The 23167-nt window shown below is 32.8% G+C and overlaps 1 protein-coding gene across 2 annotated transcripts in view; it reads left to right on the top strand.

The window, feature by feature from the left end:
- Window positions 1-15896: 15896 nt before the first annotated feature.
- Window positions 15897-23167, top strand: part of LOC142323005 (uncharacterized) — a 381529-nt gene continuing 374258 nt past the window's right edge. For both annotated transcript variants that reach the window (XM_075362100.1, XM_075362099.1), the window contains exon 1: window positions 15897-16196. The gene's annotated coding sequence lies outside the window, so the exon portion shown is untranslated. The remainder of the gene's footprint in view (window positions 16197-23167) is intronic.

Genomic DNA, 23167 nt, shown 5'->3' with positions numbered 1-23167 from the left:
TGTTAGGAAGTTGCGAGCTATTAGCTGGGTTTCCCTCAATCGGCATATTACTCAAATTCTTTCGGGACGTGATGGTTTTAGGGATAGTTTGGCTAGGTTTAGGTTGGTTGACTTCGGCTTGTGTCCGGACTGTAGGGTCGATGACACGGTGGACCATTTCCTGTATGTCTGTCGACGGTACAAACCTGAGCGTACAAGAGTTATTAGGGAACTTGAGAGAATAAATTCCTTCTTATATCTGCGGGTCAACTGGAGGACTCGCAGAGATTGGGCAATTGTTGCTGGCTTCCTTCGATTCCTCGCCCAACGGAGAGTGGCCGAAGGGATTTAGTAGAGTAGGAACCCGGGCGATTAGGGTCCGCCTGGACAGTCTGATTGACCGAAGGTAGGCGCTTTGGCGCCTACCTTCGGTGACTGCACTGCCGATGGGCATGCGATGCTATGTAGCCATACGGTGTAGCGGCGTTTTGATGAGGGCAGATTAGAATGAGCAGAAGACACTGTCGGCGGGATACGGCTACACTGCCGAAGGGCATAGGACACCATGCAGCCGTGAGGTGTAGGAGGCCTACAGCAAAGGCAAAAGCTGAGTTAATAAATCAATGGTGCAAATATCTACCGAGGCATTTACATCGGTGGTATCCAAACGAGACCAGGCTTATTACTATAAAAGTCAGAGGATGATAGACAACTCCCGTTAATGCCCAACAGGGCTAGGGTGGCGACCGGAACGTCACTAGGCGCGTGTCTTTCCCTACGGGGTTGTGATGTTCTGCTAGGAGAGCATTTAGTGCTCGGACCGTTTTACCTTCTCTATCACATCTATCCAAAACATCTTGGCGAAAACGCAGACCCTTGTCCAACTGTACTCCCAAATACCGTACGCATGGCTTCCTCTGTAGTGACTGACCTCCAACTCGCAGGTCAAAATCTCTGATCACCCGTCGTCCAGATAATAAGATATATTCGCATTTAGTTAAAGAAAATTCCATGCCGTGATTCCCTAACCATACATGGACCATTTGCAACGCCAGGATTCCCTTCTGTTCCAGCTCCCCCTCGGTTCTGCCACTAACCAGGACGGAGAGGTTGTCAGCATAGGCTATATCCTCAGTATCGGCGGGCAGTGGAAGACGCAACACCCCGTGATAAACTATGAGCCACAGCAGGGGACCCAAGGCCAACCTCTGAGGTACACCCCGACTAAGGGCGCATTGACTGTCCAACGTGTCGGCTATCATCCGTCGTCACGCCAAACATTCGCCAATCTGGCGCCTTAAGTAATTGCTAACACTCTTGGCAGAAAGAGCAGCCATTATGGAGTCCCAGAGAACCGACCCAAAAGCATTACGCACGTCAAGTGAAATCATTAGCGGCATCCGTTTGGTCCGCCATTGACCTGTCTATTTCTTTGAGCCCAGGAAACTACATGCTGCAGGGCATGTAAGGCTGAACGCCTCCGTCTGAAGCCGTATTGGTTAGTATGAAAGCTGTCATCCACCTCTTCTAGCAATCTGCCCGCCACCATCCTCTTCCTCTCGACAGCCCTGCCGATATTATTAATTAGACAAAGCGTTGTTTACCGGTTTGTCTACCGGTGTTTGTTTGCCGGTTTTCTTTGGGAGGAACACCACGGGGGATTCCTTCCAACACCTCGGGAAGGACCTGTTTTGTAGACCATGACTCTCTATCTCTGTCATTTCCCAGGGGACCACCTGCATTAGTCCCTTGAGAATGGCGGCTGGGATATCGTCTGATCCGGGACTTTTCTTATCCCGTAAGTGGGTAATTGCAATGAAAAATTTCAAATGAAACACTTTACACACACTCTCTCACACACACACACACACACACTCAAAATTCTTTTAATTCTCTATTCTTTTAATAATTATATATATATATATATATATATATATAAAGTGTACATCATACAAATGGGGTAAAACTTTAAATGATTTTCATAAATAATTTTACGTTAAATGGTTTTTCTAAATCAGGTAACCTTGTACATCATGAGTTAAAAAAGATGTTTATATGTATTTGTTCTTTGAATTTTTAAATGTGTTATATTGGAAAGTAATTTATATCTCTTGTAATATTTTTGTTTTGGGAGCAATTTGGTCGTCGTGGGGAAGCAATAGATTTAGGGATTTTACAGTATTACACGATTGAACATCGGCTATTATTCAATTACTGTTTCTGATTACGTTGAAACAGTGTTTACAAGAAAATCTAATTGGAATTCTAGATTAAATGACTAATCTCTATCCAATTGGAAATGGAGCTAACAAATTTAAATATCATTTACCAAAAAAATACATTTAATCTCTCTCATTTAGATGTTTACTTCTAAATATTATTATTGTTTTAAATATTTTTTTGTATTTATAAAAAGATCACTTTGTAAAAAAAATATGCAAGAATGTAATTTTATTTTCCTAAATTAAATTTTTATACACAGGATGATTTAAATAAAGATCAATACATCGAATTAAATAATAGTCCAAGCGGTATCTGCTTTCACCATAATCGGTCAAACAGTTTTTGCACAATAATTTTGCAATGCATATTTAAAAAAAAATGGAATTTTTCCAGATTGTGTAGAGGCTGAAATAAAGTCGCTTAGATACTTGAAAATTTAATCACATATAAAAGAGCAGTGAAACTTTCAAATGCATTATGAAAATTTTAAATCGGATAATTAGGAGTGCCTAGGGAATTTTTCAAACCTATACTTCAATTCATTAACTCCTTTATTACATGACTGCCCAAAAAGAAGTAATGTATTTAGAGTGTATGTATATATGTTTGTTCTACCGTAGAAACTCAACGGGCCAACCGATTTAGATGTGTGATCCCGCTTTGGAATTCTTACGTTACCGGCAGTGTCAGCCAAATAAATATTTGAGTGTGTGTGTGTGTGTGTGTGTGTGTGTGTATGTGTGTGTGTGTGTGTGTGTGTATATATATATATATATATATATATACATGTAGTGGAGATTTGCTGGTTGAAGCACAAACAATGATTTTAATTAATAAACTGTGAGCCTCGTATTACTGTGTAAGCTGGGTTTAAATTGAATGATTCGAATCAATCTAATGAATAATACTAAAAAAAATAATAGAATTAATTTTTCGTCATATAAAGTAAAATAATATTAAATAAATTTAAAAAAAATTCTGTTTAACAATATTGGGCTTCGCGTGCGGACTACGTGTGAGGCTAGAGAATTGACGTGATACGCGCACCTCGTGCGAGGCTACACCGATCATCTCCATTAACCGGTAACAAACGGAGCAATCGTTTGGATCCCAGAAAATTTCTGTATGATCCGCTTGATCATACGCTCTGACTAAAAAGTCTCTCGAGGAACTCATCCGCTTGAGAAATCTGTAAGTTTAGTTTGGTTTATAATAAATAAATTGAAATGTTTATACTTTCCTCATTTGGCTCAGTACGTTAAATACGTTATATATATATATATATATATATATATATATATATATATATATATATATATATAAAAGTTTTCGAATCGTGAATTTTTCTCAATATTATTAAAATTATTAAATTAAAAAAAAAAAATTAAAAAAAATCACAATAAAAAACGACGATAAATCGAACTAAAAAAAAAAAACAAGGTGTGGAAATAAAGAACTAAACATCGTTATTCAGTATTTAATTAAATAAAATAACGGGTGATCATTCAACTTACAGACAGTTTTAATTTTTTTAGATATATTTTTAACCAGTTGGGGGCTCTATAGTATAGAATAATTACTATTCAGAGCTCTTTAATGTAGGACAATTACTACTCCAACTGCATTTAAATATTTTTGTCGAAGGACAAAATTTTCTTATCCATGTAAGACCTGTTGAGAACTTTAAATCATTAATGCCTGCTAATTCTATATGAAAAATATAAATAAACATTAAAACTTTTTGAAAGTAGATCGGTCACCCGTTACGTTATTTAATTAAATATCGCATAACGATATTTATTCCTTCATTTCCATACCTTCTTTTCTTTTTTTAGTTCAATTTTTTTGTCTTTTTTTTTTTTTGGCAGTCGTTTTTTTTATATTTTTAATTGTTTTTGTTATGTTGTAAACTAAGTATTAGTATTACTGTTGTAAACACGTATTTGTACGCAGGACATGGAAATATTGTATAAATCCTGGGAACTATTAAGAATGTTCAGCGTCTCAAAAAGAATTATCACAAGTTAATAAAATTTTTATTACCAAGTAGCATAATCAATAATCATTTCTTTTCCCAGTAAAGTTACTGGGTTAGGATAAGCGATAAACTCATTGGATACGGTTCGTACATACAATTATAACTGTCATATAATTAACAATCTACAAAGATAACACTGTTTTACTACTCTAAAAAATGGCATTCCCTCCACTGCTCTTAACATCACTCAGCGACTTAGACCAACAGCTAAAGTAGCATATTCCAATTCACATAAATTAATTTGCAATGACTTGCACCGTATCTAATTATGACCGTCATTATAATGGTAATGAAATATGTTCTGGTAATATGTTATTACAAATAAAATTATTTATGCCTAATATTTTGTTCACGATGTACCCGTATGAAGTAATTTATTATTTTATTTCTTGAAAGTATAAGGCAGTTTGAGGAAGCACCTGCCTTTACATTTTACATATGCTATAGTTTTACTACAACGAACTTCTATTTATCTATTTTTTTTTAAAGGTATTTAAGAAAAAATTTAACATAAGTAGCTTTAAAAATTATTTTTGATAGTCAGATTCTATCGCAAATTTGTTTTTTGTTCCACAACTAGCATATCTACAACCATCTCCTTAAGTGGAATCATAAGTAAATCGTTTGATAATAAGCATATGATAAGGGGTTCTTAAGGATATCCCATAAGTCAATCCGTAGGAAAGGTTATCAGTAATAATAATGTTAAAGTTCGATAGTAAAAAATATAAATCTGCCAACACTTCATAATATTTAAAAACAAACAATTAACAAATAAAATCCCATAAACAAATAAATAGTCGATAAAAAAGCAAACAAATAATCAAGCGATAGCTAGTGGAACAAAGAAAAATCTTGTAGCTATAAACAAAAATAACTGCAAACTGTAATTCAGTAGTTCCTAAGTCAAGCACATGGAAACGTTTCAACCTTTTGACATTCCCACTGTTATAAAGCAAATTGATCGCTAAGTGATTGGCGTGATTTTCTAAACGCTGTCGGTATTTAATACTATGTGTCTCACAACCTCATGAACAGTCAGAAGCTCCAAATATTCATGAATCTCATAATTCCAAGTAAACCATAGTCACTCTGCAATTGTTCTCGTTACCTTGTTTTGGAAGAGTTGCATGATATCTACATTACTGTACCATGCTGTCCCTTACAAGTTCACGTCATAAGTTCAGATTGGTCGTAGGATAACTTTGTAAATCAGAAATTTATTGACAACGTGAGGTGTGACTCTCCGCAGCACCGATGCAATTCGCTTTACTTCGTGTTCAATTTTTCATTTTCATTCTCACGTGACAATTCCTGGTCAAACGCCGATCTAAGTTGGAGTCCTAGGTATTGCACAGTCACTGTTTGTGGGATCAAGACACCATCCATGTTGTTCGCACTGGAGCAGTCACCCCCTTCTCATGGCGAATGTGACGCTTCGATTTATTTTAATTAACTCTAATTCTCTATTTTTTCTGCCATGCGCAGACAAGGTCTAATGCCATTTCCAGCTCCCGCAAGGCTAGTTCAGGGATTTTGTTAACGACAAGGATAAAAGTGTCATCGGTAAAAGTGGCGATGATGCAACCTTTCAGGGATGAAAGGTCCGCACGGAATATTGAATACAACGCAAGACATAGAACAGAGCCCTGACGGACACACGACCTAAAATTGATGAATTATCCCAAATTAAGGGTAGTTTTATATACTGGATTAATTTTCATTGCTTTTTTAACTGTCAGAAATGATTATCGTAGTATAAAATTAAAGTTATAGTAATAAAATAATTATTGTCATGTCTAATCGCTGATGCATTACGCCATAACTGTTTTGTCTGTATATTTCCTGATATATAAGTTCAAATTTTAGCCTAGATTTCATATACAAATTCGAATTTTTTTTAAAATTATAATTTTTTGTTTTACAATTTTATATGGAAAATTTAAAGTACTCGTAAACGGCAGATTATTGTTAGAAAAAAGAAATTCACATCATGTGGATAGTAATTAATAATTTTAAAAACTATTTTAATATGGTAACAACTAATTTTACTTTCCCATCTAAATAACACTGTAGCAGAGCTATAAATCTGCAAAGGAAAGTATTGTAATCGGTCCAATTTGGGCATATGCGGTTTTCCGATCTTGACGTTTTGACTCCTAAGGGACACAAAAAAGAAGATGAAAATTTTCCGGATATTAATGTTCATAATATCATAAAATATATTTTTATATTTTATAATCCAGTGTTTTATTATTAATATATGCAAAATGACAAAAATTGAATAAAATGTCATAAATTTACTGTTTTAATCTACATAAGCGCAGTTCATTAATTACATATGCAAGAAAGTAACAAAGGTGTTTTTTCTTCCTTATTGTATGCGTAGCGTACAGGTCTAAAATATGTTAATTTAAGATTTCTGGAAGAAATGTTTAATTATCCCTTTTTTTTTGTCACTCGCTCAGTATAAATTATATATATTAATATCAATATTTTTTTTAATATTTCGTTTTTCTAAATTGAATATTATTAGTTTAATAAAACCGACGAAACTTTCATTAAAGTTAATAATAATGTTTGTTATCGTATGTTGTATAATACAACATACAAATCTTCCCCTGTAATGTAAGACATGTTTCTTGTTTTTTCTATTTCAGATTGGTTACAGGTGAACCAGAACAACGACGGCGGCCGCCCCCAAACCCTTCCCGGACACACGTGTGTCTGGATTATTTTAAAATTAAATTTTTCTTGAAAGTAATCTTCATTTGATCAAATAAATCGATGTAATCACCTTTTCCCCAATACTCGCGAACGCGAAATCTTTGATACAAAATGGTAAGACTGCCAACCATCCCACTTCCTAATCCAAGAAGAAGAAGATCGCCAAAGGACAGTAAAGATTGTGGGAGAAAAGCCCAGCAGCCGCCCGACGGAAGATTGAAGAGTTTTGCCCTTTTCCCACTAGCTGGCCTGTCGGGTCTACGGGAATAGTCCCGTAGACCCGACTGGACTGGTTCCCGTGGAACCGTAAAGTTTACGGTTGGTAAATTATTTACAGCCGGTTTACGGAAAGGTATGCTACAGAAGAAAAGAAGAGCGAAGAATAAAAATTGGTCCGTCAACACGAAGAAGTATCCGGCACGACGGAGCCCCGCGGAGACGCAGCAGCGAAGACAGCACGAGTGAAGGAAGACTACAAACTTCAACTTCATCTCACCTATCACTTACCATTCTCTTTACCTAAACGCTTACAATTATGGCTCCAGCTAACAAATGCGACTCCCTGCAGAAAGGAGAGCGTATTGTTTTCTCCAAATATTAGGGTCCTCGAAAGGTGTATTCCTGTTAGGCCGAAGGCGTTAGCACCGACAGGACTTAAGGGGTCATACTGAAGGGGAATCACGACGGAATTCCCTGGTATGCGTCTACCCACGATCAGCCCCACTCAATTATTTCTTATTTGTCTGAAGGACCGGAACGGAAATACCAACTCCGTCTATAAATAAAACTCAAAAATCTATAACCGCAATTAAATAAATAATGACCCGCCCGATAAACGAAGACACAGCAGCAAGAGACATTCGTCCAGGCTCTGCAATTAGCAGGGAAATAATAAACTTCCGCTTTTCTTGTGTTTCGTTCCGTTCAAAATTTCATTAAATTATAATAACTCGAAGATATTATCTTCTTTTTGGTTGGAACGTATTGCATTTTAAAATAATAATAATTGTGATCTATATTAAAAGCGTTTTGTATGCTTTTAGAATGTTTTACATTTACCGTATAGCTGCAGGTGTAGACTGTTGAATGTGACGATAGGGGTGGAGGGAGTCTACTGAAGCCATTAGCGGTTATAGTAATTTCTAGCGTAAAGCAAAACAGGTCTGTTAATTTTACCGGATGGGGATAATAAACAACACAATGCTTCTATCTTCGATACTTTGTGTAGAAAAAAGTGCATAATAAATATAGAAAGTGTAATAGAGACGGAGTGATTGAAAAGAAGTTTAATTTAAAATTATTTTTTATTTATTCTTTCCCGGATAACTTATCTTTTTGAAATAAATATAATAAACTGTTACAAATTCACGATTGAAAATCATAATTTAAATCCCAGAATACCTATATCAAAAATTAAGAAAAGGCTTTTTTAATGTTCTTACTTTGAATCGTATTGTCCATTATCTATACTGTTATATAAAGAGGAAGAGGGTTTTTTTTTTGTTCGGGATATACAAAAAAACTATCCGATCCTTCGCTAATAAATTTTTACCCATGTTTCTTGGCATAACAGAGGTTTTTTTGATATATTTCACCTCGAAAAAAAAACAAATATATATATTATGTAGTAGTGGAGATTTGGCGGTTGAAGCAAAAACATTAAATAATTGAATTAATGAACTGTGAACAAGTTTTGAGCCGAATAATTCAAAACAATCAAATGAATATTACATAATAATAATATTAGATTTACATTAAATAAAGTAACTTTATCTATATTTCATCTTGAAAAATCTTTAAAATATATATATATATATATTTGTATTAGAGGAGATTTGCCGGTTGAAGCACAAATTTCAATGAATTTTGAACTGTGAGTCTCTCTATCACTGTGTGAGCTGCGTTTAAACTTATTGATTATTAATATCTAAAAACTGGTTTCCAGATTTTATGAAATTCCAAGTTTCAAGGGATAAAATGAATTTTTTAAACCCTGTTATTTTTATATTTTCTCGGTAACAAATGAAAAATATCAACCTGATTTTTGGTGACTGTATCTTCAAGTGAATAAACCAATTTCTAAATTTTTGAACTTCGTCCTTGAAAAGGGACGAAGAAAGGTAAAAAACGTTTGAATATGATTGTACAGTTTTCCAGTCCCGACTATACTAACCAAGATATCAATAGATTTACGCTAGAAAATACTCTTCAGATAAATATTTAAATGCCATTTTTGAGTTTTTTGAATTCCAACAATTTTTTAAGAGGTGGAAGGTATTCGACGCTGTGGGTCAGCCGACACAGCCACTGCCACCGTTATTGTACGTGTGAACTGGCTGCATCTGCCTCCATTTACTTGACTCAAAAATATAAAATAAAATAATTGACCGCTACGGAAACGCAAGTAACCATAAAGTGCGGACGAAGCTGCGATGAGTTCCTAATATTCTATAAAAAGCAAGAATAATAAAAACAAGATTAAATCTTCACTAAGTTTGAGCTATTTTTGTGTTTTAAGTTCCTTCAACATTTCCACTCCCGCATAAGTTCCTTTTTGTAATTATTAGAATTAATCCATTTATCGCACAAAAATATCCATCCAAATTTCATGAATTCAATTTAAATCACGCCTAAGGAAAACCAATTACCGAGTAATTCAAAAGCACTTCATAACTTTAAAAGCGTATAAAAATTTATTTAGATAACTTACGCATTCGGTTGAGTTTTCATTTCATTGATAAACATATCACAATTTGAATCAAGTAGTTCATTAGTACCGAATTCGATCACGAGTGTTGTTAAAAACGGATACATTGACTGGTGCGGAACGTGCTCGCTGTGTGTTTTGGTTTCACGATTTGCAGTAAGCAACTGCACTTAAACGTAATTTTCGTAGAGGGCAAGGCAAAAGGCTTCCTACTAGCCATACAATTTACCCTTGACAACAAACTTTCGTTGAGAAAGTTGTTCTGTTAAACATTAAAAATCACCAAGACGTCAATGGGTCCCTGAAACTGCTGTGGAACAACTCAGAGAAAGCTTTGCATGTAGTCAGAAGAAATCAACTCGACTTGGGTCACCTGAGACTTGCATTTCACAAACGACCGTTTGGTGCGTATTACGTAAACGATTGCAACTTGAAGTCGTACAAACTAAGCGTGATTGAACACGTCTTTTGTGAAAGTGACAAATATACAGATTTAGTAAAGCAAAAGTTTCCTGTACCTCACCGTAATACAGTTCAAATTCAAATAGAAAAATTAAGAGCAGTAGGTTTTGCAGAAGACGCTGATCGAAGTAGAAGACTACCAAATTAAGTCATGGAAGTCCATGAAAGTGAACGCGTAATTTAGCACAGCAACAAGATATCGAACTTGCTACCGCACATAAAGCTGTAAGAAAAGAAGTGAAAGTTTTCCCCTACAAAGTAATGTGTGTTCAAGAACCGAAACCTTCAGATCATACCAAAAGACTAAATTATTGTCAACGGTTTAAACGTTCTATTGACCAAACTTCCGTAGGTATCTTCAAAATTACGTTTTTTATACATCAATCGTGGTTTCATCTGGGAGGATATATTAATTCACATAATACACGTCCGCGGTCGACAACTAACTTCAATGAATTACACATACAATCTTTACATGAAGCGAAAATTGGAGGCTGGGTTGGTGTGAATAGAAAGCGCATTATGGGTCCAATATTTTTTTTGAAAATAGTTAGTAGTGATCGTTATTGTGTTGTTTTACCAAACCTCATTTAGTCAGTTCACAAAAGTGGAAATCAATCAATCGGTTGGTTACAACAAGATGGCCACAGCGCACACAGCTGATCAGTGACATTTTTACGAAATGTCTTTGCTAAAAGAATTATTTTGAAAGGGTTTGTGGCCTGGACGATCACCCGATCGGACTCCTTGATTACTTTCAATGGGTGTGGATAGCAAAAGAAGCAATGTATCGCAGCAGATTGACGAATTAAAAACCGCAATAGTGGCATACGTACGAGAATTGCAGTATATCATCAGGTATAATGTTTGAAAAAAAATTGAACGTGTGCACTGTTATATTAATATTGGAGGAGGTCAATTTCAACACCTTTTATAAACTATTCCAGTTATTGTAATATCCGTTTTTTTTTTGTTTTTTTTTTTTTTTTAATAAAATAATGAAATACAAATACAAAGCAATAATTAAAAAAGTTTCGTTATTACAGTTTTATAATTCCAGCGCACAGTCATTTTCCGAACGTACTGTATAACCAGTGTTTCATCACTAAAATACGCCACGCCATCTGTTGACCAAATATATTTCTTGTATGTCGATTTTATAATCTTTACATAAGTACTTTTTATCATATTTTTAATTTTTTTATCGGTAAAATTTATTTAATCTTGGATGATTGTTTGGGAGAGTGAGCGATCTTGAATTTGTTATTATTCCTCACATGAATAAATGAGGAATAGCGAGTTAATTAAGTAATTTGATTATAATTTTAATAAAAAAAAATAATATGGTTGAAGGTAGTAGATATTTCCTCAATACAGTTACATCCTGTAGAAAAGTTAGTTTTAAATAAACTCATCTGGTATATATGAAACGATTTTCCCTTATATGATTTTATTGTGAAGTATAGATTATTTTTTACGATGATAAGAACCTTTTAAATGAAAAAAATTATGCATCGCAATACAGTTAACATAAATGATTCAGTATATTTTTTCTATGCAAATGTAAATATTTAATATAAATGTAAATATATGACAGATGTGTATAAAGCTACTCAAGTTACTAATAGTCCAGGAGGTATCTGTTTTGCCTTCGGAATATCATCAGAAATTATTATTTCGTTATACACTAGTTAAAAAAGGTGTGGTTACATTTTTATTAAACAAAATGTAAAAAAATCGCAAAAATATCCGTTTTTTCTCATAATTTTCAAGTATCTGGAGACTTTATTTCTCTCTCTACACAATTCGGAAAAATCGCACTTTTTAATCTTAAATCTGGATTGCAAAATTATTGTGCAAAAATTGCTTGACTGATTTTGTTGAAATTTGGAGTATTCCTTTATCATATTAAAAAGGTCTTTGAGGCAAAATCTTAAGGTCCTATGTATAATATTTACTTGAAAAAAATACCCCCAAAATCTTCTTTTTTTTCTATTTTTTTTTTTTTTTGACAGTATTGCTATTCTTGCACCAACAATAACGTATTTTTCGACTTGCAACCGATGATATTGTTTGTAAAATTTAATAACAAAACTTTTTTCTCTGTTGATATTTTCTGTAAAATGAACAGTTATTGACATATCTCGGGAAATAGGAAAAAAAGATGGATATTTTGTGATTTTTTTTACTTTTACCTTTTCTTTAATAAAAATTGAAGCACACCATTTTCAACTAATCCATGACGAAATAATAATTTCTGATGATATTCCGGAGGCATTAAAGCAAAAATTAGCGATCATATAGAACAAGTCCAACTTAAAACAGATACCGTCTGGATTATTAGTAAAGTTTTTTATCTACTTTTCAGTTAGAATTAAAACTTCTTACAAGTGATAATAATAAGTGAAGAAAATATTTTACTTAAAATGTAACGATTAACTCGTTGCAAAATCATTTGTTTAACAGCTTATTTTCGATGTCGAAGGTTCTGAGGTTCAAATCCTACTAAACATTATAACTAACCTTTAAGTTGTTTTATGCGGGTTTGAATACTAGACGTGGTATCGGTGTACTTTGATGGTTGGGGTTATATTAACGACACACCGCAGGAATGGTCGGCCTGAGTCTATACAAGACTAAAACTCATTTACATGTCATACATATCATCCTCATTTCACTGGGCTATAACAAGAAGGTTTGCTTATTGTGTACTCGTTGAACAGATTGCAACGTACCATGTTACTAAATAATAAAAACGTAAACTTTGATGGGTATTTCGATAGTTAAACAATGATCATCAGTAGATACTGAAAAAAAGTATGAATAAAACAAAAGTGATAATTAATAAGTAAATAAATGAATGAAGGAAAGAATATATGTAGTAGCAAAAAATATTAATAGACAAATAAGCAGAACTTATAAAACAATTGTCATATAAAAAAACAACAATTGCTCCTTTAGCAGTTCTAGTAAAAGGCGAAATTTACGTTAAAATACATGTCCCATATAAAACAGAAATCATCGAATTTCGTGGGTGTCCCACGAAAAAACGGACAAAAATTCAGGACATATTCTACTAATGAAAATAATGAAAAACTTTATAGAAACATAAATCTGGGAACGCTTTCTTTTCGAGTTGATAGCGAAATATTTTGCACGGATTTCAGCTCTTCTAATAAAAGGAAGCCCTACTGTAATTTTTTGGTCACAAATTAAAGGAGTTAAGTTAGTGGGTTCTTATGTAATTTTAGAAATTAGGATAAAACAGGCTGCCAGCTGTACTACTACTGCCAACTGTATCTCCAGTATTTTTTTAAGATATTCAACGTAAAACATAAAATTCGTTGTCCAAAAACAATTTTTTTTTTTTAGTATTGTAGTCAGTAGCTTTGTTAAATGACTAATAAATGTGAAAGACTTAGTAACAACACTTGTAGAGAATTTTATTTTGAGAAAACTAATTTAATTACAGCCCAATAAAATATAAATAAAAACTTTTAAAAATCGGTTTTTTATTGACACAGAACAAACGAAATATTGATAGAAAATCGTATTATTCTTTCTGTACGTAGTAACCATTATTTTTAATATAGAAATAAAATCAAAACAAAAATACAGTACATGAAATGATAAACGGTAACAAAATAAAAAATTTCAGTTACAATAATTTTTCGAAATTCCCTCCTTCAGAATGTACACAGTACTCTGCCCGACGTAAAATATTTCCGTTGGCTTTCTGTATCATCTCAGGATTTTTTCGTCTAAATTCAATAGCATTTCGTATTTTAATGAATAACTCTTCTTTAGTATTAATTTTTTGTTGAGAAATGTTTTTTCCTATTTCCCAGCTCAAATTACATAGGACTCATCAACTTTCTTCCTTACTTTGTATCCCAAAAATTACAGGAGGACTTGTTTTTATTATAAGAGCTGAAATTACTTTATATGGGGGCCAGCGAAAGAAGCAGTGCATTGTAGCAGACCACACATGATTAATGAACTAAAAACCCCAATAATGGCATACGTACGAAACATTCCAGTACATCACCTGGTAGTTCAACACTCGACTCGGGTGGGAAAGCTTGAGTTTGTGTTTACGCTCCGCTATTTGGATATTCATTTGGTGTAACTTTACCGTTATATTATACTTTGTTAGATTGTGTTCACTATGATTAGGTTTATGGTTTTGTACTTATTTTAGGGCTTCTGCAGTGTTTATTAGTCTTGTTTGTCAATGATTTGCATAGATAGCCTGACAAGCTATCTAGGCTAATTTTGTGTGTAGTTTAAATTTCCTTTGCACTGCACACACACACACACACACGGGTGAAACCAAAATTTCGACTGTTTTGTTGTATATTTGTTTGTTTCTATTGTTTAGTGTCACTTCAGTTTCTGAAAATTATTTATTATTAACTTAGCTGTTATGTTTTTTTTTTTAATAGCGGTTGTTGATAGTAACCATCTTTATTTGTACGTAGCTTGGTATTGGTTAACGTCATCGATGTATGTGCGTGTTATTGGCCAATTGTTTTTATGTGTTTATGTTTGTAGTTAGCAAACATTGTTTTTATTTATATTGTGTTTAGTGTTAATTAATTACCGCTGTTTGTGATACTGTTTGTTTTGTGTTTATGATTTCGGAAATGTCTGAAACTGAAGCAAAAAAGGATAAGTTTCTTCGTGGGCTAAAACTCGTGGACTAAACCTCACGAAGAAATTATGGAAACGATTGAGGTTAGGCTCGACGACTCTTTATCCACTTCTGGAGATGAGGGGTCACGAGCAAATGCTTCCAGTTCATTGCGGGCTGGGAAGAGTACGATCAATTAATGATCGAGAAGTTACTGAAGGTAATGGGAGGGCTGGAGGTTCGTTCCCGTTAGTGCGGGCGTTTGAAGAGCAGTACGACTTCTTGATTCAATGTTTGGAGAACCAAGAGGTGCTAATGCTAATGTGCTAGGTAAGATTCTCCCTAAGATCAGGGAACTGAAATCCATTGTTAAGGCATTGGCTCACGGCTGTGAAAGATTGGCAATTAAGGCTGAGGTGAGAGAGGTTGTGAAAAAAGCCCAATATCCAAAAAAAATTGGATTTTGGACCTTTTCTTAACTTCAGTGATATGCCCTCATTGAGAGCTCTGCAACGATATAACCTAAGTGGTACTTATTTTCATTGGTTCCAGAGTTATAGCCAAATAAAATGTTAATTAATAGAGTTTTCGGGTCACAAGAGGAAGGCACATCGGTTCGAATCAGACTTAATCTCCTTTTTTTTTAACTTTAATTTAAAGATATTGATTTGTTAATAATTATTAACTTCTGATTATAAAAAAAATTACGACAAATAATATATAAATAATAACAGTAAAATATATGTGTATATATATATATATATATATATATATATATATATATATATATGAAAAAAATCAGCATTTATAAACGAAATAAAATTTTATGTACTGTTAATTTAAAAAAAAAAATGTGAATGTAATTTAATAGGCGCACAGTGAAGTCATGTTTTGTGTACATCAGATTTTTTTATACAGTAAATAGATAGAAATATAAAGAAACATAAAAAGTGATATATTAAAAAAGAATAAATATATAAAGAAAAATCAAACGAAGACTAAATAATGATTTTCTGGTTGTGTTAGTATTGTTACAGTTAGTTGTTTACTGTAGTATACATCTGTTTGTTACGTTTATTCTTATAACTTGGTGGTCGGTTGATCCCTAGCCTATGGAACGGAGTAGGGGGTGTGTAACTTAACATAACATTGCTAAACGATGCCGCTGTCAGTTGTTTTTATGTTGTGCTATTGTTGTGATCTGTCTCTGTGGTTCTTTTGTTTAATTATTTTTTCTTCATATTAACTTTTTTCTCCTTCTACAGTTAAATTCCGTGTTCAATTTATTAATAGCTGTTTTTATTTTTTCTGTATTATTAAATAATTCACAGTAAAATCCGATTAGTACCATACTTTATTAAGTTTAAAGTTGTTTCTTGTTTAAAAAACGGATTAAAGAATTATCTATCGTACTTTCTTTTTAACAAGTAAGTTTCTTAAATAATTTACTAATAACATTTTATATATTACGTTTAGTAACTTGAATGCAAGATTTAATAAATTTGTGTAGGTTACAAACATAGTAATCTAATCTATTTTATTTCATTCTTCTAATTTTGTACCGTTTACTTTTTAAATTTAGTTTTATTATTGGAATATAGAGTAATAATCTGTATTTTAAGATTTTTCAAGTGGAATTTAAAAAATAGTTTTAAATTTTGTTTAGTTTCTTAAGTTTATGTGTACCATTATTTTACGATTTGATAATTTTTTACGTAGTATCTCTTTTTATGTTTAATTCTCTTCCAACGGGTATTTATAACAAAAAAAAAAAAACATTTTTATCTATCTAATTTTTAAATAATCATTTTATATCTCACATGTTTTGAGATGCATGTCAGATTAAATTAAATTACAGAATTTTATACATATGCATGTGTATATACATATTTATTTCTTAAGTGTTGATTGATTTTTCACTTATACTTTCCCGTCTAGAGAGAGCTATAGCGTTTTAACACATAAGGAACCCAAAAAATAAAAAAAAAATGGATTGAAATATTTTGGATGTTAATGTTTGCTAATTATACGTATTTTCGGTGTTGGCCTCTAAATTTCCTTATACCTCCAGAATTGGTGGACTGATTTTAACCAAACTTTGTCAGATTTCTTATATATGGGGCATTGAGATCATAAATTTTCAAATAAAAAGGCTGTAAAGCAAGAAGTTACTCGAGATTTCATTAAATTAAGGTTATATTTTTGTTTAGCACATTTGTTATCGATTGAAAAATAATATTTACAAAAAATTTATTTTTTTCTAAATCGTACCCCACCCCAAAAAATTCTGTTTGTCATCTGCTATGTAGAGACGTCACAGGTGAGCGGTAGAATTAAATAAATGGATAATATTTTAAATGTAAAAAAAATTAACTCTGTCTGGCTGGGTCTCAAACTCGATCACCCGGTCGACTCGGTACTTGTGCGTAAAACCTCGCGGCTACACCAGCTGCTGATTGTACAAGCGAAATCTGTTTTATGTAAGTTGTGAAATTACATTAGTTTAGTTAGTGCCGACCGTCGCTGCTAGTACCGCCGCACCCGAGCTAATTATATATGGTATGCGCGCGCGCGCTTTAGTTAGAAACATTGAATTAAATAAACAAAAAATAATATTATATTTAAATAAAATTATAAATATTTTAAATTAAGTTTGTGTGTAAGTCATGTGGAGAAACAACTGTGTTGTCAGTTTTTTTTATTTTTCTCACGGTCAATTTCACTTACGATTATGAAATTTGATATCAGGTATTGTAATATTTATTTCCTTATATCCCTTGTCTTTCTTGTCGATGTGTCACGTGTAGAGATTGAAGTAATTTAGTCGGCGAGAAGCGCGACATTTTTTCTTATATTCCGGGTGTACTGTTAATTTAAAATAACCATTCCCACCTTATGATACGTGTTACAATTGATTTATGATACTTTTTTAAATTATCTTTTGTTTCATCCAGAAGATGAAATATATGTGTGATAATGTCGATATTTTTTTTATTTTATTTAAATTTTCTTAAGGATAACATTATATTTGCTTTAGATTAAGTCGAGCAGAAGTCTGAAATTGTGACTTCAAATGAATCAGATGAAGACGAGATAAATTTGTGACAAATTTATAAATTACTTATAAACCAACTTAACCAAACCTAAGTTTGAAGGTACTGTAAAACTTACAACAGATGTAACTGGGAAGAAAGGTTTTTTCGGGCGAATAATTTTTTTACCAAATAACTTCTAAATGAAGTATATTCGAAATTCCATCAAAATGAAAGATAATTCATTTTTTATTACTTGATTTTTTTTCAGAATACTTCACCTTTGAATACTACGTTAGATCGTTTATTTATTTGCGGTTGTTTTTTTTTCTGTTTTTCTATCTGCTCTGTACGTCTTCATTCTTTTTTATCTATTTCCTTCGTTCTTTAGAAACTTCTACTTTCTTGTTGTTCTTGCATTTTGGCGCTTCTTGGAATCATTTTTCATCTTTTCATATTGTCTTTAAAATTTTTCTTTCTGGTATAATTTCTTCAGTTCTTTTAAGTCTTCTTGGACTTGTGTGAACCATTTATCTTTAGTTGTTATTAATTTAATTAATTATTATTTTGGAAAAAAATTAAAACATTTTTTACTCGATATATTCGTTCTAAATAAAAGGGAGTAAAATGCGATTCGTCTTTTCCTTATCGTATCTAACAGTTTTTCAATTTTAGCATAAAGTTTTGGAAAGTTTAGTTAAACTGGTTGGAATTAATTTTACGTGATTATTTTGAAATTTAGGACCTAAAGTTTTTCTTATAATTTATCTTTCTTTTATTTTTCTAGATTAGTAGACCTTTGTTGCAAAGTCTTGGGTTTCTTTCGCGTAGTGATTTCGGCTTTATAATAGATTAAAGTGTTGACATTTTGAGTTCTATGACAAGACTGTTTTTTTTATATAAATTTTTAGTTAGTTGGAGAACTAATCCATTTTATTATCTCCACTTTTAATGCTGTTTATTTAAAGAATTCCAACCGATCCGTTCTCCTAGATATTTGAAATTATCCACTTTCTCTATTTTTTTATTATTTATACTAAGTAAATTCCGGTAGTTCTTAACATTAGTCAAAATTATTTTTGTCCCATTTTAGCAGCTTGTTTTTCTAATTCTTTAATTTGTTGTTCAGCTTCATTCCAGTTTTTAGCTAATAATGCAATATAATCAGCGAAAATTAAATGGTTAATCTTCAGTCCTTTGATTTCTAGTCTTATTCGACTATTTTTGTTCCATTCTCTAATTATCTTTTCAAGAGCCAGTTAAAAAGCAGTAGAAAAAGTCCATCTCCTTGTCTTACGCCCGATTCGATAGAAAAAGGATCTGCTAATTGTCGAGAAATTACAGTCGAAATAAAAATAAATGTTTAATTTAAAAAAAAAAATTATATTGTTCCTATGATGAATACAAAAATTTTATTTTTTTATATATGATTTTAATAATTATAAGGATACTGCAAAGGTTTTGGGTATTTGTTACATAAAAATGATTTAATGGGCCGGTCAAATTTATTTCGTTTGTAACACAATCGAACCGTAGTGCATTGCTTTGAAGGGTTTAACAAAAAGACAAATTTAAAATCATTTAAAAATATTTATTAAGCTTTAATATACGCCCTTTTGAAGTAATGTTGGACACTCTTAATTAAGCATCAAGTGTTTTCAAGATACAAACATGAGATGTCATAAGATTGTGACATATCATATCGGATTTTGTCCCCGTAAGCATGAGCCTTATTACCGAATATTTGGTAAATTAAATATTTTAATTTATTCATGAATGTCCTCCGTAATCAAATTACTAATGATTACGTCACTGTCATAAATTACATAATTTTTTCACTCGTTTCATTTTAAACTGAATTTCATGAAACATGAACGTACCTTATGTTAGATTTGTAACCTATTTGGTCCAGTTAACTTCTTAAATTAGCAAGACATATGTATTTTTTATTTTTATTTTGTCGGCCCAAATATTTGTAAGTTATCAAAACAAATAGCAGAACTGTTTTCATCTAACTCAACACATTAGTTCAAAAAAGGTTCTCATTATTTTTCCGTTACCATTTTTAATAAATTACGACCAGTCTAAACGATCTTCCCAAAAATTTCTGAATTTTTTTTTTTTTTTTTTTTGAAGAAACAAAATTAATATTATTTATTATTAATTATATTATTTAATATTAATGATGGGCTATTAATAAAAAAAAAAAAATATATCTGAATTTCTACATCTCTGTTTAACGTCTACGAATAATATGGGCACTATTTCGTAATTTTCCCCTCAAACTTTTACTTTCTTTTTTAACGATACACAGGCGGTCTCACTGATGAAAATAATGAAAAACATTTATATAAACATATGTCTGGAAACGCTTCCTTAGCAAGTTACGGCTGGCGAAAGATTACGCCCGGAATTCGGCTGCCCTGGTGAAATGAGAACGTACTGAAATTTTTAGGACGTTAATTGAGGAGCGAAATTAATGGTTTCTTATGACGTTTGATCTGAAAAATTTAATAAAAATGGTTTTTAATAACTTCTTCTCCAGTAGTTTTCATGACATCAGAAGTAAAAATTTGTTGTGTGAAAACCGTTTTTTAGGTTTGCAATAGAGTAACTTTTTCATATGGGTAATAAATGCGTAACAAAATCTATAGAAAATTTAATTCTAAAAACAGTGATGTAAATAATTATCTAGGGGTAAGATGGAGTAACAATGAAATTATTTTTTTTTTTTTAATTTCTTGCTAACAAATGAAGAAATCAACCTGATTTATGTTGAGTATAATCTTCATGCGAATAAACCGATTTTTATATTTTTGAAATTCAACCTTGAAACGTGGTGAAAAAGGGTAAAAAAAATTTTTAACAAAGATTGTAAATTTTCTCAATCCCGACTATACTAAACGAGATATTAAGTAGATTTCCGCTTGGAAATACTTTTCAAATAAATATCTAAAAACTATTTTCGGGTTTTTTTTATTTCTGATATTTCAAGGGATCCGGAGGTATTCGGCGTTGTGGCTGAGCCAACACAACCATTGCCACCGTTACTATATATGTGACTGGCTGCACCTGCTTCCGGTTACTTGACTAAAAAACATAAAATAAAAAGATTGACCACTACGGGAAACGTAAGTAACCATACAGCGCGGGCGAAGCTGCTACATATATATATATATATATATATATATATAATGTATATATTCCATCTAATATAGTATTCCAACGTGGGGTAATGGAATACATTTGTCAGTTTACCCATTTAGGTGCTACGGTGGAACAAACATACATACACATATGCATACATTACATTCCTTTTTGGGCAGTCGTGTTATAAATAAGAATCCAGCAATCTCTAATAATCATCATTAAAGACTGCATCATTGTTGTATATAATTTGTATATTACTGCAGTCGTTATCGCCTATCCTTTGCTCTGTTAATTTTAGCTATATTGAAAACCCATTGTCTCAGCAACTACTCATATCAGTGCTGCAGGCTTCAAATTTTTTTCTGGATACTTTGTATTCTAAGTAGATTAGATGCATTTAAAATTATAACTGTAAACCACTTTCCTAATGAAATATAAATTAATAATAATAATAAATGTTTTAAATTATTATTTACTAGCCGTAGCCCGCGACTTCGTCCGCGTGGGATTTATTCAGTCGTTACAAATAGTACTTCATTGTAAAAAATTGATTCGCAAAAATTAACGACTATATGATATATAGCTGAAACCCGCGACTTCGTCCGCGTCGGAATCACTTAATTTATTGAATATAGCTGCCCGGCCCGGCTTCGCACGGTTGGTGTACCCATTTAAAAAAATAAGATATTTGTTGCAGTCGTTCAGAGTTATGCGCGTATCTACAGTACAAATATTTTTGTTATATTTGTAATATTTTTGTGCTTACCTATGGCTACTATTATATACTTACACCTATTTTCATTCTCTCAGTATATTTTGTATTTTTTGTTTTTTTGTTTTATGTATTATTTCTGATCTGCGTCTGAAATGAAATAAATCTACAAGAATTGCGGATTTTGGCCTGATGGTGGTAAAAGACTACTTATAAGATGATAAACTTGGCCCTCTATTTTAAAAGTGGGCATAAAATTTTGTTCTATAATTTCTTTCGCGCCAAACGAAGTCATTTAAAATAGGCTATTGTACCTACGTATGTTGGTTAAAAAATGTCTAGATGGTGGATGATTATTTGTCAAAAGACTTTTTATTGGCTGTGGAGGCTCCTGAATATTGGGGAGACTGACTTTTCCAGAAGCACAGCACAAACCATTTGGTTCATCGACCCATTTTTTGGCAGAACATTTAGAGCAGATCTTATTCATGGCTCCGATTTGGACGGAAGACTGAGAAGCATAATCAATCTGTGGATCGTATCTGAAAGCCGATCTGTTACTGTGAGCTAAAACTCGATTGCTAACTCTAGCTGTTGACGTCTGTTGTCTTTCTCTCTGATTCCGAAGACGTTCGGAACGCTGAGAGCTCGATTCCCTAGCGTGAGCTTGTACATTTCCAATATTTTGTTCTTAAAGCCGCTGCGAACGCTCGATACTCGACTCTCGCGCGCGGACTTGAGACGTTCGCAAATTTTGTTCAGCAAGCCGTTGTGAAGGCTCAATACGACTCTCTTGCACGCGATTGCGACGCGTGTTCTCTCTGACTTGCAAGTCGATTTTCAGTTTGTGATGGAGATTCTCTATCACGACGTATTTTTATTGCACTAGCCTGTAAACTATTTCTAGAAAGTTGAGATCTTAATCTTTTGGGCATTTTGAAATGATAAAAAAAACTAAATACTACATCAACTAATACAAAATTATTTGCTTACATGTTGAACTGGAATTAGCCTGTATATGAAGTGGTGATTAAAAAATTCAAAATATTTTCAAGGAAAAATATTCGATATTGCACACAACCGCTGCGTAGGAAGCCGACCGCGCGAATGAGCCGCGCGGCACTTTATTTTGTGACATTGACTCCCCTCACGCACCGCAGTGACGCTTAGGTCACATGCTGCTGCCTAGCTTGTCGAGCGGTGTGTGGGCGGGGTGATGGAGCAGAAGCAGGCGGTGGTGGGAACGCGAGCGTCAAGAGAGACACGATGACGATAAACAGTTGCTAGTTACTGAATTACAAAGATAGAAAAATTGAAATATGTTGCTTAAATTACGCGGTAAAAAGTAGCCTGTGTTCATCAGGGATAATGTCGGCTTCTAATGGAAAAAGAATTTTTCAAATCGGTCCAGTAGTTTCGGAGCCTATTCAATACAAACAAACAAACAAATCTTTCCTCTTTATAATATTAGTATAGACTAGAATTAATTGCGCATGAAACTCCA

Source organism: Lycorma delicatula, chromosome 4 (assembly GCF_047948215.1).
Source record: "Lycorma delicatula isolate Av1 chromosome 4, ASM4794821v1, whole genome shotgun sequence".
Classification (NCBI taxonomy): Eukaryota; Metazoa; Arthropoda; class Insecta; order Hemiptera; family Fulgoridae; genus Lycorma; species Lycorma delicatula.
Note: the sequence above shows the minus strand (reverse complement) of the source record. Positions and strands in the feature narration are given on the sequence as shown.